This window comes from Kryptolebias marmoratus, linkage group LG7 (assembly GCF_001649575.2).
Source record: "Kryptolebias marmoratus isolate JLee-2015 linkage group LG7, ASM164957v2, whole genome shotgun sequence".
NCBI lineage: Eukaryota > Metazoa > Chordata > Actinopteri > Cyprinodontiformes > Rivulidae > Kryptolebias > Kryptolebias marmoratus.
The window spans coordinates 4852623-4870696 of record NC_051436.1 but is presented as its reverse complement, the minus strand read 5'-3'; the positions used below and the strand labels follow the sequence as shown (position 1 = coordinate 4870696).

Genomic DNA, 18074 nt, shown 5'->3' with positions numbered 1-18074 from the left:
CCCCCCCCCCCCCCACACACACACACACACACACCCCACACACACACACACTCCATTTCCAGGTGCTTCAATCCTCTGATTATCTCAGAAATGTGCAGACGATTAGGAGACTCTGCTCTCATGGCAACAGTTGCCGGGGGAAACAGGCCGCGTCTTCACCGACAGCTTTTAGAGATGGACAGAGGGAGGACTTCATCTTTATGATCAACATGTTTACAACCAGGCTGACCTCACACACACACACACACACCGAGCCTTCCCTCTTCCTCCCTGGACTCACAACGCGCCTCATCAGCAGGCGGTGCGTGCCGAAAAACACCAAATAACAGGGTTTGTTTGTCCGAGGGAGACGTTTATCGGACATGATGTCAGAACGAGCACAGATAACTGAGTTGTTTTGAGAAATCATTGTTTTGTATTACAGCCACCCATCAGAGCAGCTGTGACGCAGGAGAAGCCACTTCGTTACGGCAGCACATCTTTGTACAGAAAACATCTGAGCTCTGTTTGGAGATTGGTCAGATACCGTTACTGCCGACGCTGCAGGCAGATTGTTCATAAATCTCCGGTCTGATTGGCCCGCTGGCAGAGCTCCGATTCGTCCAGCCTGTGCGGTCGAGGGAAGTTACCCGAAAGTGAAAAAATAAAAATAAAAAACTCTCACGAGGTGAGGTGAGGTGAGGTGAGGAAAAAAAGGAAGCAAATTCTTTCCAAAGTGTGAGAGCCTCTGTAGCTTCTGGTGTGAGTCACACACATGGCCTTCCCCCATGGCATCATCATCATCGTCGTCGTCATCATCAGTGGAACAGAGCCAGAGATAACAAAGAGACTGAACTCTGAGGGAAAACTTTCCCTTCACTCTCACTCGGCTCGACAACCAAAATATAAAACGCCCCCGTCGCCTCTAACAGCACTCTCCCCACATTTTCTTCACATAAATGATTTAAATGTACTTTACATTTTATTTACTGCATCACACTGACAGCTTCTCCTTTTTTCATCCCAACATGCAAAAATGTGACAAACGAGCAGAAGCAGAGCTGCAGGCAGGACGGAGAATCAGGCTTTAAACGCGGCTCGCAGATCCACAAAAACACTCCGACAAGCGACGCAAAGAATGGTTTTAGTTGTACATGTTGGTAATTAGTGTAAGCAGCATGCTGCAGTTTAATTTTATAACAATATAAAGTGACGCAGCGCTCACATTTCAATAGCTTTCACTTTATTTGTGCTGCCAGAAATCAAACATTAACAGCACAGTTCTTATTTTCACCAAATCTGACCGGATTTTGTTTTCCTATCAGGTCAGATGTCCAGGAGCGGAGCAGCTTTAGCTACCTGGGTCCACATCAGGGCGTCTCACAGGACACGGTGGAATTTCACACATAGTTAACTCCCCCCACACTCTTCAGCTGGCCCCAAGCTAATTCGAAAACCTGTATTTCCCCACTTCTGCTCTCCTCGTGGCATATGAATGAAAGAGAAATGAAAGCGGCTCTGATGGGCTCCCTTTAAAACTAAAAATAAAACAGCTCAGAGTTTGGGAAATTCCTGGTCTGGTTTCGAAGAAGTCAGAAGGCAGACGGTGGATCTTGTGTTTTTAACTCCTGTCCTGTCGGGGTTCAGGCCGTGCGCTCCTCCTCACCCCTGCCTGCCTGCCGCCTGGCTTAGAAACGACGCCGTTTACGAGAAAAGCCTGCAACAGTCGGTGCGGCGTGACACTGACAGACGTTTCATCACGACATCCACCCAGACACTTCCTCAACTTGTTTCACTTTGAAACACAGGCAGGCGGCAGGGCCGAGTTTTGGGTTGCTGAGATTCTGAAACAGAACCTCCACTTCTCTCGCTTTACTGCCAGAGTCGGCCTGAAGACTCGTCTCTTCTGTAAGCTGAAGGAGACTTAATGAGACCAAAGGTACCCACTGCAATGTCATGGGGGAAATGATCCTAAATAAACTTAATCTTTACAATATTGATGCTTGATCGCATTTTTCTAGTTCCACCTAACCATGGACCCCTGGACTCTACGCTTGTCCGCTCCTGCCATGTTTGTTTACCTCCACAGACTGCAGCCAGGCTAATGTAGGTCAGTCATGTGACTCGAGGCTTCCATGTGGTTTTCGTTGGATCCAGCAGAGTGCTTTGTTTACATTTAGCGTGGACCCACATTTCAGAATTGCACGTCAAACAGCTGGAGTAAACTCAAACACAGCTCAGGGTGAACTTTTTATGCTTTAATTCACAATTTGCTGCTTTCAGCGCCCCGATTAAAGCTCCAAGCGAAGGTCAAACGAGTGTGTGACGCTCACACACCTCTGCTCACTGAGTCAGGTTGGTCTCCTCCTCTCTCCCTTGGAACGTCTGCGCCTCCGTGTTCGTCATCACTCATAGTAAAATGGGCGGTGATTGTTCATTCACACACACGCGCGCGCGCGCGCACGCTCGCTCCTATTGAGGTCACGGGACAAGCGGGGGCGGAGTGGAGCTGAAGCAGAAACCAAAAAAAAAGGAAAAACAGTCCCAAAGTGTGGGACTGTTTGGAGCGATTTAACTTTTTTTTTTTTTTAGAAGCCGCCAAGATCAAAAGGAAAGAAATCGATCCTCGTGATCGGAAGTAACCCATCAAAGACCCCATGCCGGCACGCTCCAGCTCCCCCTGACCTCGGCTTATTTATTACGGGTAATAAAATGCCTTCTAAACCCCACAACAAACCGCTTCATGGGTCGGCTTTTTTACGCAGATCTGAGCGTAAAGACGCGGTCTCTGCAGCGACACAGCTGATTTAAAGGACTCAGTCCTGAGTTTAACTCTGGGTTTAACTCGGAGTTTAACTCTGAGGTGAGAAGTAGGCATCTGATCAAACAATAAGAAGTGGTCAGACTCCACTGACCAAAACACAACCCTCCCCCCTTTAAAAAAAAGGTGATGCAAATCACTTCCTTTCAGTTCGGCTTTTTGTGCGCAAAGACTGACTGGGAGGGAGGGGGACACATCTCCATTCACCTCAGAGGTCCTTCCCACCCCCCACTCCAGCACACACACACACACACACACGCACAGGCGTGAGATCTCCTTACGCACGCACTTTTCTCCACATGTCTTCCTGCGCAGGGTCAGGGGGGACTTTCAGGAGCAAAGTGTCCCGCTTCAGGATCGCGGTGTCCCGTAACGAGATAAGGAAGCGACGTGACAGCTCGTGCCGGCGCCGAGACGTGCACGCACATACACACCGAGACAGCCCCGAACCCGCGGGGGGGGTGGGGTGGGGGGGGCAAGCGACGCAAAAGTCAGGTTTCAGGTCCTCCGATGAGTCAGGTCCAGGTGAGCCGAACCAGAAACAGGTCCGGTAAATGTGAGCCGTCGCGGATGAAAAGAACCGAGACGTAACATCCACGCGTGGGATCAAAGAGACACCGAATTCCCCCACCTTCCGTGCTCTGTAATCTGTAATCTGTCACCGGAAGGTCTGATTTCGTCCCTGCCTCTCAGATTAAAACAAGAAAAGAAAACAAACCGGTTTGATTTCAGCCCTGACGTCCTGGAGGTACTCACCGTGTCCGCTTCTCAGTCCAAAAATAAAGTCCCGACAGAGACAAGATCCGGGTCCTTTTAAAGTCCGCGGCGGTATTCCCAAGTCAGTAGCTCGGATCAGGTCCCGAGTCGTCAGTGTCCGGGTTCTCCTCCCGACGAAGAGCCGTGAAACTGGAGCCACGGAGCGGCCGGCGCGCGCGTCCTCACACGCGCTCCTCTGCGTTCTGTCCCTCCTTTCTGTGTGTTTAAATTCCTTGAATTTGTGCCTTTTAGCCGCTCGGAGTGTCTCCAGCTCTCGGTGTTCGAGCTGCGCTCCTCTCCCCTCTCTCTCTCTCTGTGTCTCTCTCACACACACACACACGCTCTCGCGCACACTCCGAGGCAGCGCTCGGTTTTAAAGAGACAGGCTGACATCACGTCACTGCGTGGACACCGGAATCCCCTCAGAGCGCGCGCGCGCTCACTGGGTGTCACGGAGTCCCACTCCTCACGATGCTGTAATCACCTCCGCGCGCCCATATTTGAGGAGTTTTCAGGTTTTTTTTTTTTGAAGGCAGAGTCGTGGCGGACTGCAGGAGATTAGATTTCAGAGCTTCGGTTTATTTTTGGATGAGGAAGAGTTTTATGGCTGACTTCATCACAGGAACAGAGTCTGAAGCAGAGGTAAAAATATTCGACTTCTACTATAAATAGATCCAAAGTACACAAGTCAAATACCTAAACATAACAAATTAAAGGCCAAGCTTTCAGGAATGAATGCCTGTCGCCCGCTGCCTTTAAAACCAGACTTTTAAAGTAAAAATCATCTTTCTGTTGGAGCTGCTTTGGTCCAACCTCAGAGAATGTCCTGAATGACTCTCAGCTCAGTATCTGTAAATATGACGGAGCTGTAGAAGAATGAATAGGGTGAATTAGCTGAGGTGGTTGTGTTAAAACCAGAGGTAATCGGCTGTAGATGAACACTGATTAATGATTATTCCCTCTGAGTTTGATTCAAATCCATCACAGCTACTCTACTGGGGTGGGGGGTGGGCACAGGTACTGAAAGCCAACAGCTCAGGGGCTGGACGTCCTGCAGTTATTTCGTAAATTTAATTTATGCTTCAAAATTTAGTTTCATTTTAAATGAACTAATCGGTGGGCCAGATCGACGCCGCCGCTGCCACGCGCAGGTTGGATGTGGGCCCCCCGGGGTGCCAGTTGAAAAGCTCCGATCTAGCTGTTCATGAGATATTTCGCTAACAGACAAAAAACAGCTCAAAGTGAAGATCTGGTTCCATGGGCGACCCTCAGAGGATGTGTTCTGAATCACTCTCAGCTACTACCACACCAAGTTTTAGCTCATTATCTGTAAAAGTGACTGAATTAAAGATATTTTTTGTGTTTTCTAAGGTGATACATCGAACATTTACTTTATGAAAGTTAAAAAAAAGTGGTTAACAGACGAGCAAAAACATTATCGCCCACCCTTTGCCTTCTGGGGGCAGATGATGGACATACATCCATACTACGGCACAAAGAAACAAGTACTTTGTAAATACTGCAGTATGTACCCTGCTGGTACCCTGTAAGCACCCCCAGGTGACACCTACGCCTTCAGGTAATTTCTACCTCAACTTAACTGTTAAACCCCCACAAAAAGGACTGTTTACGTCATATTTCTCATTATATTATAAAACTAATCTCAGACATGAAGGTAAATGACAGGTGATGTTCGATTAAAGCCCTGAAGGCAGCAGGTACACTTTGTTTCCGTCCGGTTTGTAGAAATAACCAGATGTTTGACGGGTGATTTGGATTGTCATACAACGCTCATGCCTACGTATAAAATGTTGATTTATCAGGTTAAAACCTGACTTGTTCCTGGTCAGTGTGTGATGGCAGCATGACTGTTTGGACACAAGTTGGAGAATTATTCGCCGTGTCAGTGAGTAACAACAAAAAAAAAGAAAAGAAAAGAAAGGGTTCATCTGAGGCCGGAAACATTTGTTCCAGCTTCCTCTCGCCAAAAGAACCATCACGAACCAGAATGTGCGCCACACAAACACACACACACAGTGATGAGGTTATATTTAGAAAGGCACTGCCTCAGCAGGAGAACAGGAGGCAAAATTAGTCGCCGCAGGGAGGGTGGAAGTGTGTCATGGATGATGCTGAGGTGATGATTTCAGGATTCTCACACATGCAGTTTATTTAGGGCCAGAACGGCGCTTAAAAAAAGAACGTAAACAATAAAGTCGGAACATTATGAAACATCTCTCTCGGCAGGAATCGGCGAAGCCATCGACCTCACGACGTCTACGTTCAGAAAATAAATGGAAGGTGTTTTCTGAGGGGGAGGCTGGCGTTTGCAGATTCAGGTCCACGGTGAAGTAATCGCCGCCTGTAGCACCAGGATGATCCCGAGGACACCGTTTATAACTCCTCTGTGTGTAAATAAGCAACAAGCACTACGTTACAGATACTGTAAATACAGTAGTGAATAGTGAGGGTGGAAAAACTTTCCATCTGACTGTGAAAGCACAGCTCTGGTCCAAAAGCTTCCAGTAGAACTGACAGATTCAGCATACCATTACGTGGTTTATGAATATGAGGTAATAAAGCTCCAGATGTATAATAAACATATCCAGCTGCAACCTTAATGGCATAATGATTGTATATTATAAGTCAGCTGCAAAAAAATATTTTATCACTTCATCTGGAAGTAATTACAACCTAGATTGCTTTGGATGGTAATTATCCACCGTAGAGTTGTAAACTAGAGTGTTCTGCATCTGCGTCTCGGCGTTATTATCCGTGTTAGCACTGAGTCCTTTCTATTCTTCCTCTGGTCTTTCCTGGACAGGAAAAAAACCCAACTCAGCGTTATTTATGCAAACGTTTACCAGGTAACCTACAGGAAGTCACGTGACGCCACGTTGTGTTCCCCGCGCGTGAGATTATTTGTTCCATTAGGAGCGCCCGGAACGCGTCTCTGGCGTGCGACTTTGTTCGGTTTTGAGTGTAATTGCTCTGTAAATAGTGCTGTGGGAGGCCATTAGCCCACCAAAGTGAACAGGAAGAGGGCCGCTGATTGATGTGGGCGTGGGCGGGACCCCCAGCGAGCCTCGCGCGAACACTTGCCCCTACATTCTCCGCTTCCTTCGCCTGTTTTTTTTTTTTTTTCTTTTCTTCGTTATTGAACCACGGAAGCATCTGGGAAAATTAAATATGTAAGCCGGAGCTGGATTCTCATTCTCTCTTTCCCACAAAAAGGCAAGGCAAGGATTTACACCCCCTCCTGGGGGTCCTAAATGTTTGCGTATTGCTGAGGACAAAAACAAAACAATGCATTGTGGTTTTTTATCCCATTTAAAAGCTCTTTCCTGAATAATAAGTAGAAACTTATGGTTATTTTGAATATATATTATAATTTCATTGTTCTTATTACATTGTTTTCTTTTTCACCATCTTGTCAGCTTATATATGAGGCTAAAACTCATTTTATTAAAGGTCTAGCATTCCTTGAAGGGATGCATATTGCCCACCGCCTTTCATATGAGAGTTTTAGAGTAAGTTTATCTTATATTGAGAAATAACTAAAACATCCTTTTCAATCAAACCATAAAATTATTTTTACGAAAAACATCACACAATATTGCGAGCTGTCGTGGGATCTGACAGTCCTGTTGTGAATGACTCTCAGCTACCACCACCATGTTTTAGCTCAACATCTCTAAAACTGACTTAGTTAGCCTACCCATCAGCTGTGGCAGCCATCTTGGATTGGGTGAACGTCAGTTGCTCATCAGTTGTAGACGTAAAACCAATAATTACTTTGAGAGTTTCATTAAAATCCTTCCAGCGGTTCGTGAGATATTTTGGGGACGGACAGAAAAACGAACACAGACATTATCGCCTGCCTTTTCGCAGCGAGCGTGGAGGAAGGACTGTAATTAAAGAGATCAGTTCTCACACTCCAAATACACAGTGAGCAGCAAGTCTGTCGAAGGATACAAGCCCCCAAAATTCCTGTCATACCAATGAAAGGAACGTATATTTAAAGCCTAAACGGGATGAGGTACAGGAACGATGTATGGAAGTTCGTCTGCGGACGCAGGAGACCGTCCGGGTACAGATGGTACCGCTCAGCCTCTGATATGTAGGATGGTGTGTGTGTGTGCATGTGGCACGACATGAGTCAGATCCTGGGTACACGGAGAGACCGACAGACACGATAATAATCACCTCCACGCTCATCCACTCCCACGGAGAGGAGACCGAGCCACACAGACTGGTTTAACACACTCCAGCCCCGATAAGGAGCACTGGCTCCCCCCCCCGCCCCCCCTCTCCTGGTTCTCCAAACAAGCAGCTAATCCAGACTGTGGCTCCGTGATCAGTTAAACACATCAGTCCGGCCTAATAAACTCACCTTCAGTCAGTTACGTAACGCCCAGTGACAAGTGGAAGAGCTTAGAATGGAAGAAGTTTCAGCAAACTTTCAGCCGAACTCAAATAAGTCTGTAGCAACTCTGAGGCTTAAAACTGACTGAAGGTTTTCCAAATTTTACCCCTTCCGCTAAGTTTTAGGTTCAGCTCCAATTCGGCTGTCGGCTCGTATCTCACCGGGCTCACCGGAGACAAAACTGCGAGAAATTAAGCAGATCTTCCATCGCAGTCTCATTGAATCCCGAGCGCTCGCCACTATTTAGCTGTGCGGCTGGATTTTGCTCGGCCAGTTTCTCAAACTTACAGCCTATTTTTGTGCATTATTTTGGTGCCAACCTGGGCTCGCTTCGCGCCCACCTCAGCAGCCGCCTCCACGTTTATGATTTAATCTACCGGAGTACATTTTTTAAATGAAAAAAGGCAAACTGAACCAGGAATTTAATCATTATTACATCATCGGTGTGGTTTTTAGACTGGGATATTTGGGGCTGCAGCTTTTTTTTTGTTATAACTTCTTTGTAGGTGTGAAAATACAGCTCTAGTGCTCTGGAATTCGCCCAAAACTGAATTAAGAAGAGTTTGAGATGCTTGCTGCAACTATTCTAGCAGTTTTTTCTGAACATGCGACAAGACGGTGAGCCTCTGAGACACGTGAGGAAATTGAGAATCCTTTAAAACATTCTGAAAACTTCCTGTCAGATTAAATTTAAAACTAAGACAGAAATAATTTACTATAAAAAAAAACCAAAACAAACCAAGAAAACCTTTTTTCCTCAGAGGCATGAATGAAGAAGCCAATCATTGACTTCCTGTCCTCTAACGGGACTTTGAAGCTCTTTTCTCTCTCAGGACTTTAAACAAACACAGTTCAGAAGAACAGAGAGTTTATTCAGAGTGCCAATTAGATTGTTAAGATAGTGATTCCTCTAACACACCTACCACTTTCTTCACTAATAGTTGTGTTGGTAACGTGCACCAGTTTCCTCCTACTATCCTCTCACTGCTTCATATACCACCCTGTTGTCCTAACTTTCCTATTTTACAACATTTATACATTTTATAGCTGAAAACGAATGGGTAAGAATCACTTTTTGTCATATATTGTTTTTACTTTTAGTCACTGTGTGGAAAAGCAGCTGACAGAGAGTAGGATGTGAGGTGAGCCTTACCAGGTGGTTGTGGGTAAAGTAGTTCCTTTCTCTCAGGACCTGCAGGCCACCATGACACCTCCGACCTCCTGAAACCAAAACATGAAAGAACTGGGGTCAGTCTGGAGGCTTTTAAAACGTACTCCAGTGACATGAAATACAATGATATTACAAAAACGTGAGGCAGCAGACAAAGATCGGTGTGTTCTTCTACAAGAGTTTGTTGTTTTTCCCCTTGACTCGTTTCTTTACGGATGCGTGATGTTTGCTGACTGCTTCCGTGGTCATGATGTTGTCGGCGTGGCTCGTGAGACCACACTGTGTGGTTGTGTGTCAGCCAGAAATGCACAGCAGGGCCTGGACCAGCGCTGTGGCCATCTGTGTGTGTGTGTGTGTGTGTGTGTGTGTGTGCCGCCTGGTCAGTGAGTCACAGTGTCAGTGCCGGGCTACATGACGGAGAACAGGTGGCACTCTGGCGTACCTCCCCGCCCCCAGCACACACCTCCACACACACACACACCGTGGGAACACACAGTACCTGCAATGTGGGAACACCAAAGCATACATGCTGCGTGTACACACACACACACACATACGTATTACATAAATGGAGAAACAGGAAGCAATTATAGACACTTCCTTCTTATAGAACCAAATACACATAAATACTTCGACTTAATCATTACCTTACGCCTAATACTTGGTATTAAAGGATATTTAATTGGCCAATCACAGCCTGCAATTACACAGTTGAGTTTTTACGAGCATGGAGGATACTATATGCTATTTTTATGAATGTAGCGTTCCTTGAAGGAATGCATATGACCGGCTGTCTTGCACTCGGAGTATGTGTTGGGAATGACTCTCAGCTACCATCACATGAAATTGTAGCTTCATGTCTGTAAAAGTTGTGTTGCAGCACTTATTGTTAAGGGTTTGAAGGAAGTTGTGTCTCAAGTGCCATCAAAAAACTAAAGATGGGTTCAAGCAAAAAGCTTGATGTAATTTTTGTTTAGCTGTTATATGAAGTGTATACACACACACACACAAAAGCTAAAAGTTGACTTTAACGTAGCGAGCAGATGTAGATGAATCAGTAGATCTGCGCTTCCCTCATTGCATCAACATTTTTTGTTTCTGGTTATTGTGCGAACAGAGAAACCATTTTCAAAAGCGGCTCAATTTAATAAAATCCAAAATGCAACCACACTTCAATCTTAGCGGCCTTCAGAGGCTGAAGAGTCCCCGGCGCTCTTTTACTGCCTTCTGCTTGTGTCTGGAACATTGCCTCTGTTGGACTATCGACAGCTCGCCCGGAAATTTGTGTAAAACTGAAATACTAACAATCAGAACTTTTACCATGGTAACAAATAAAAACAGTCCCCATGGTAAAATTGTATCCCTAGAAACGACAAATGTGTTACTTTTCTATGTATCAAGGATGCACCAACGTTATGCATCTCAGTCCCGCTGAGCAGATCTGGTGCCAAAACTATTAATGTTTCCCTCCCAAAGTTACTATATTTACCAAAGCAGCAGTTTAGGCCCAAACTGTTAGTCCCGTTCTGCAGCTACGTGTTTGCTTTCACACCACCAGAGGAACCACTGATTGCCCAACCCTTTATTGACAGTCAGCACGGCCACATCACGTATGCACCTGACATTCGCCAACAACAATAGAGGACAATGAAGCTGGAGCAGCATGTTGTGGGTCTTTGGTTTAATATTTAAAGCAGACTTTGAAGGAGCGCCACAAACGCTGAGGAGCCACGGCTCAGACAGATCAGTCTAATCTGTGCTGCAGATGTTCAAAGAAGAGCTCATCGTCAATGGCGAGTAGCCATAATAACTGTAGCCACGCAAATGTGATTTTAACAGTATGGGTGTTAGGAAAGCGTTAATTTTGCTTGGCTAACTTATGCACTGACCAATCACATCCACTTGCATCACTCGAGACAAAAAAAGTGTCTATTTTGAAGCAGAAACTGATAAAAAAAGACCTGATAAAGATAGTAATAAAGACTATAAATGACCACAGAACTGCCGGTGTGGGGAAAAAAAAGAAACTATCTAAAATAACTAGAAGAACTGGGAAGTGAGGTAGTCCCCTTTGGTCTGAAAAGCATATTTTACCATTTCTGACTCCTGAATGTGTCAGTGAACCCACAGGCCATCTCTCTAACGTCTACCTGTATTGTCTTTCTTCCACACTTCCTCTCATGTTTTACCTGCAGGGCAGCACAATAAAACACGCCCACACACGGCAGCCTCCATATGCTTCCCTACAGAGGCACTCACACACACACACAGAGCAGTGTACGGATCAGCTTGTGCTGAGTGTGCAACACTTGTGTCAATATGAGGCAGAAATAGCTGGCTCAGCCTTCACTGATCTTGCAGCCTGGTGGTTAAAGCCCCAAACCTTTGAACCAGGGGTCAAAGGCCACACTCCCTGAAGGATCCCAGCTGTGTCTGTGTGTAGGTGTTTTAGAAAAAAATGTGGGTGCTTTTCGACTGTTGCAAGAGTAGACAAAAGGCATGCCAAAGCAAGCAAGTGCGTGTATGTGTGGCAGAGCAAAATATACTCTTTGATGACACATCAACAAAATGTCAGCCGTTCAGACATTAATCATTCAGCTCTGATTGGTATCAGGAATCTTAAATTGCACGTATTTGTATTCAGAGAACTACAGATGAAGATTAGATGAGAGGAAGAGTCTGTAAGCGGTACTGAAAGATGGAGTGAGAGATAAGGAGGTACAGAAACTGGTGTTTATCTTTTGTTTGTAAAGGTTAACCAGTGGGAGCATCTCCCTTTGACATTAACCAGAACAGAAAAGGGAGGCAGAGGCGGAGCCACAAAGAGTCTGCGTGAAGGTGGAGAGCAGAGGACACGAAGAGGCAGAAAAACCTCGAGTCGGACAAAAACATGAAGAAAAGAGGAGAAACCTGAGCAGTTTGGGGGAGATAAAGAGAAAGACAGACATGTAAAGAGGTGTGCTTTTAGCCGTCTCAGGTGCCGTTTAAACCATAAGAAAACTGTTTAAAAGCAGAAAAAAAGGTGAAAAACAAAATGAAGACGACATTAAAATCAGTTTACAGAGCAGAAAAACTGACCCAACTGAAAATAATCACAATAAAAATAGGAAAACAAAAGAGTCTAACTTGCATTTTTGCTAACAGTTGATTTATACCAACAATAACCGACCATTTCCTTTCATTTGTACCTATTTATAAAGACATACTTTAACTTTGCTGTTAAAATGAGACATGTAAGATTTACCCCTAGTGGTAAAGGTGCAGATTGCAACCAACTCAAACACCTCACACTCACCTTCTAAGTTGTGAACAGAAAAGAACAGAATGACTTTTATTGTCATTATATAACATATCCTACAAAAGGGCTGCGGTAGCTCGGGGGTCAGTTCAGCAGTCATGTAATCCTGAGGCTGCAGGTTCGAGCCCAGGTTGCAACAGAAAGGGCAACAGGCGTAAAACAACTTCCAAATCTTTCACGTGAGTTTGCTCGCTGTGGCTCCCTATGAAAAAGGGAGCAACCAAAAGAAGAACAACAGTACTCAGAAGACAAAATCTGTTGTAGACGAGAACAATGTATGAGTGAAGAGACTAGTTGTATTTGTTGTACAGACCAAGAAAGCTCATCTCTTTGACTCATCCCTGCTGGGCAAAACATGGCTGCAGATTGATTGATATGTGGCTAAAAAAATGGTTAAATTTAAATAAACAATCCTTAGACACCATCTTCACAAAACTGAGGGACATTTGGACACCAAGCAGGTTTCTCTGAGACACTGACTAATCGTAACCATTCAGCTTTATTTGCAATTATCGACCTCTAAACTACATACTGAAACTTTAAGAGCTACACAATGATCCAGTCCGAGGACCACATTATGAGGTCAACTGGTGAAAACCCCACCTTGAAAGAAAAAAAACAATCATTCAGGTCACTAAGTAAACATCTATTCTAAGAAAATCTATTAAACAAACCGTTTGTAAGACAGATTATCTAGAAGCTACACACCCACTAACACACACACAGTATATAAAACACATGCAAACTTAGGAACAAATGGATGTGCATGTGTCATACACACTCTCACACTTGTCTTGTTTAGCAGTAATGCTTATAATAACTTAAACATTCCATTAGCACCCATCAGTCAACATGCATGGACCTGCATGGCATGAGTACAGTACCCCCCCCCCAGATCTGAGTCACTGCTGATTCAGTAGCTCCCTTCAAGTTAGGGCAACAAACGTCAAACCTGCATGAATATACACATACAGTACAGTGGATGGGAATAACCTCCGCTTACTGTTAGCGTCCTGCTCGGTTAACTCTCCTGCCTGCAGGTAAGCGTGCACCCACAGCTCAAGGAGCCATTCGCGAGCAGGAATGCCGCGTTCTGTGAACAGCTTCTTGGAATGCTGACACACCACATCCTGAAGGTGTGTGAAAGATCAGGACACAGAGAGACATTTGAGGAACAGGACTGTGTGAATTACAAAGCAGGTGGCTAGTCACTTTGACGGCGCACATTTAAAAATTTATGAATGGCAGCCGGTCGTTTGGTTCTTCTTTTCCAAAGTTCTTATTTATTATTGCTTCCAGTTTTTTAAACTGAGTCATCAGGACTCATCTGTTTTTGCATTTCTGGTCACTCTGTTGGAGCTTTTAAAGGCATATGCCCTGTAAACTGGCTTTAAACTGGGTGTTGGCCATATAATTTTGTGTGCCTGCACGAGCGAGGCAGACAGTCTGCTTTCTGTCTCATTTGCCTGTAAACATGCATGCGTTTGCGAGGCCAGAGCTGGCACAGCTACAGACAGCAAGGAGGAGCGCGAGGCTCGCTGTGGCTGGGGTTGTTTGGCTCAGTGAACTTCTGCCGCACGGCTTCAGCAAAAGGTCATGGTCAAAACCAACCCCGGCTCGCAAACCAAAACACCTACGACGACTCCTACACATGTGCACGCACACGCGCGCGCAAGAAACGGATGGATGGGTGAAGTGACAGACGAGGCAGACAGACTTCCTCTTTGAGGACAGGCAGGAAAAACGACACTCACATAAAGAGGAGGAGGAGGGTGGCAGATGAGCCTCGTCGACTTGAGCCTCGCGACGCACAGCGAGAGTCCGTCTGAAATCCAGCACAAATGAGCCAACAAAGAGGCGGAAAAAAAAAAAAGAAGTGGAGAGGACAGGAATGAGCAGTTGGTAATAAATCGTGTCTAGACAGATGCTAATGAAAGCGGGCCGACTGTGTCTGCTGCCAGAACCGGGAGCTGTGAACAGAGCGATTGTGTTTGTGTGTGAGAGAGGAGAAAAAGAACGGGTCTATGCGAGGTGTTGGAGGAAGCATGCCTAAATTGGGGCTTTAGAAATATAAAACCTTTTCGCACATTTTATTATTGTTATTATTACCTCTGCTGCTCTTTTTCGTTCTCGCACACAAGCATGCAAACAAACAGCATGTGAGCAGCTGAGCACAGCTGCCGGCAGCAGCTCACGCTCGTACTGATCTGCGACGTCAGTCCTCCAAATAAAACACCGCTCTGCCGTCAGTCCTTGAAAATGTGACCTGCTAGCTTCTCAGAACAAGATTACCAGCTGTACGTAACGTATCTTGTCTAAGCAGAAATAACTCACAAGGTTGTTTTTTTTTTTATTTAACAGAAGAAATACTTTGAAGCCAATCACCAAACTATTATCAGCAATTAGCTTGAATCTCTGAGCACTAAACTTGTATTAAACTGACACACAGCTGATAGTTTAAAACTACAAAAACATCAGAATCTTGGGTGCAGATAGCTGCCTTAACCCCTTGAGTCTGAGAAACGTGCCCTGAGGCATCCCAACAAAATCAACACTTTCGAATAAGAAAAACAAAGAAAGTGCTATTTGTCTTCAGGACAGTTAAGTGACAGTAATAACGACCCATGGAAAACAAACTTTCTTTATTTCAAAAGGAGCTTAAGAGCACATTCTGACGGATTTATGCTGCTGTGTTTGTGTCTGTTTGCTCGGTGCATGACTGTAGGAATTTACCGTGAGCGGAGGGTTATAAAGACGGCTCAAATGCTGTCCTACAAGTCAAGAGCCTCTGGGTGTTGATGCTTAACAGATGAAATGCTGATTGGCTGAAAGCTGTTTTATTACGATAAACTGGCTCCACCCACATTCTCACAAGTCAAGTGGGTTCCCAGAGACTCTGAAAAACTATAAAAGTCTCTAAATATCTTCCAGTATACTTGTTTTCCTGAAGTGTCTTTACATATTACATCATTCAAACTGAAAGCTTACACATGACTAATAGAATAAAATAATTAGTTTTAAATCAAAGGATGACCACAGGAGTTTTTAGTGTTGACAAAAGGAAGCAAGAAACAGAGAATTTTAAAAAGGACATAAAAATCAGAGTTAATGACTGAACTGAACTGTCATTTTTCTCTTATTACTTCTGTCAACAACAGTAACCTTTATTTTAGTTTATTTTTCCATAAATGTGCCATCACGTAGCAGCAGAAAGCTACAACTGGCAGATGTGAACTGACAAAGGAGCGTAAAGGTTGTTGCACCAAAGAGGCAGAATCCTAGTCACACCTAATGTGCTCGGACCTCCACGTGGGTGATTGTGTAATGATTTCACACACACACTTTAATGCACTTATTACTTATTCAATATTCATGTACGCTATTTTTGTTCCATCTTTTCTGCATCACAATTTCAGTAGTTCTAAACAGCTTCAATCTGGGTTCAGCAGGTTTTTAACCAACTGGATTTACGAGCAGACACTATCGTTCTCAGTCATCACAAACTCAACGTGTCGGCAGAACAAATGGGCCCAACTCTCATTCTGGTGGTGAGGTGCACACACACAAACATGGACGTATTAACTCTCACAGCTACTGTGTTTTGGTCACTTGTTGTGTAGATCTGTATAGATTAAACACAACAGAATAAGTTAAGTGTCTGATTGTGTGCACGAGCAGAGTTGTCCGACAAGTCCTACCAAGCCCACATACCTGAGCAGAGGTGTTCAACTCAACCATCGACTTGCACAATCAAGTCAACCGTCGCATGCAGAAAGACCGGATCATGTCGAAGGTTGGACATCGTTTGAATTTGAACGGTTCCGGTTCCTAACAATTCTTTGGTTCTTTTAAGAGACAAAATGTGCTGTAACCTTTCTGTAGCACCAACATCTTTCCCTTGGACTCGAAGGTGAATGAAGTAGTACACTATGGAGTTTGGTCATTTTTTGGCACTTGACTGATAACTTTGGACCTCAGTCAGAATTGAGGGGGATGGGGGGTTCATTTGGCGAGGTTGGGGGTGAGACCGGATGGAGGAGTTTTCTCCCCGAGACTTTCCATCTTCACTGCTGCCTCTTTTTAAATATGACGACGCTTGTCAGAAAAGATGTGGCGTGAATTATTTATAATAATTCTGGTTTTACTTTGCCTATTGACACAATTTAAAAACTGATGTACAGTTTGAAGCTTGTACTTTTGACACAAATTGAAACGGAGTCTCAGAGAGGGTGGATCTTTCCCGCTAGAGCGATTTATATTGGCCAAGTTCGCCGCACACTTTCCATGGTTGCAAACACATTTCCTGGAGATTCCTCTTCCTTGTTGTTCTGCGGCTTCTTCTTCTTCAATGTATCAAAACTAGGAATTGAAATTTTCAAATTTGAGGCATTCCGGAAGCATTGGAACGTTAGTCCTGGTTCCAATCGATACTCGAGACTCGATGCCCAACCCTAATCATGTCTCTCTAAACACACTGCTGTGTTTATATTCACTCTAAACCACAATGACATCATACCTATTAAATAAAAAAAAAGTCACACATGGAATATTTTCATTTGCAAATAGCATCTGTTTAACAATGAAGGATTTTTTTGCAAGCAAATGAGAAGCAACACACAGGAAGATGTGTTTGACATGAGCTGCATCTCCTGCAACTGCTCACAAAGAGCTCTTTATGTGACAGCGGCACACGTGATCCCCACATGGGGGCTCCTACCGTCTTAAAAAGGACCACACACACACATGCACTCATAACATGACAAACACAAACTTTCACCATCAAGTAAGCACACTGTCACATATGAGCCAGCCCTGATTCCTTCTCTGCTTCTGTGTGTGTGTGGCAAATCTCTTTCTTCAAGCTGGGGAGGCAACGTCTGCCTACCAGACCCTGTGATCCTACACTTCCTGCAATAAGGAGGTGCCATAACAGAAGGACAACACCGATATTATGGTACTCTAATATAAAATCAGTAGATGAAGTTCACAATACTATAAGAGAGTAAGCATCCTCTCAAAAAGCATATCTCTTTATGTTGGACATCTTTATAATAATATTTATATTAATTAATCCAGGCTGGGTACTGCTGTTGTGATGTCAGAATTCCACCTAACAAATTTGCAAAATGCTTGTAAAAGTAAAAGTGAGACATTAAGTAGATGGTTTGTAATTTTAGTTTTGAGTTTAAGATGTTCTAGTAGCTGAAAATGTTCTCTTTAATGAGCCCTGCTATAAGTAGCTGTTAGCTAAAGCAGCTGTTAGCAGTTAGCCCGACTTCGAGCCGCAGTTAGCACAACTTCGAGCCGCAGTTAGCACAACTCCGAGCCACAGTTAGCACGACTAAGAGCCGCAGTTAGCACGACTCAGAGCCGCAGTTAGCACGACTCAGAGCCGCAGTTAGCACAACTCCGAGCCACAGTTAGCACGACTAAGAGCCGCAGTTAGCACGACTCAGAGCCGCAGTTAGCACAACTACGAGCAGCAGTTAGCACGACTCAGAGCTGCAGTTAGCACGACTGCGAGCCGCAGCTAGCACGACTTAGAGCCGCAGTTAGCACGACTTAGAGCCGCAGCTAGCACGACTCCGAGGCGCAGCTAGCACGACTACGAGCCGCAGTTAGC

General features: G+C 44.7%; 1 protein-coding gene across 6 annotated transcripts in view; it reads right to left on the bottom strand.

The window, feature by feature from the left end:
• kdm6ba (lysine (K)-specific demethylase 6B, a) overlaps positions 1-18074 on the bottom strand; it is a 95922-nt gene that overhangs the window by 18921 nt on the left and 58927 nt on the right. For 4 of the 6 annotated variants that reach the window (XM_025008507.2, XM_037976609.1, XM_025008508.2 and 1 more), the window contains one exon: positions 9136-9203. The gene's annotated coding sequence lies outside the window, so the exon portion shown is untranslated. Of the gene's footprint in view, positions 1-3556; positions 3866-9135; positions 9204-14205; positions 14277-18074 lie in introns of those variants that run through there. The other 2 variants (XM_037976608.1, XM_025008510.2) reach the window with 2 other exon arrangements.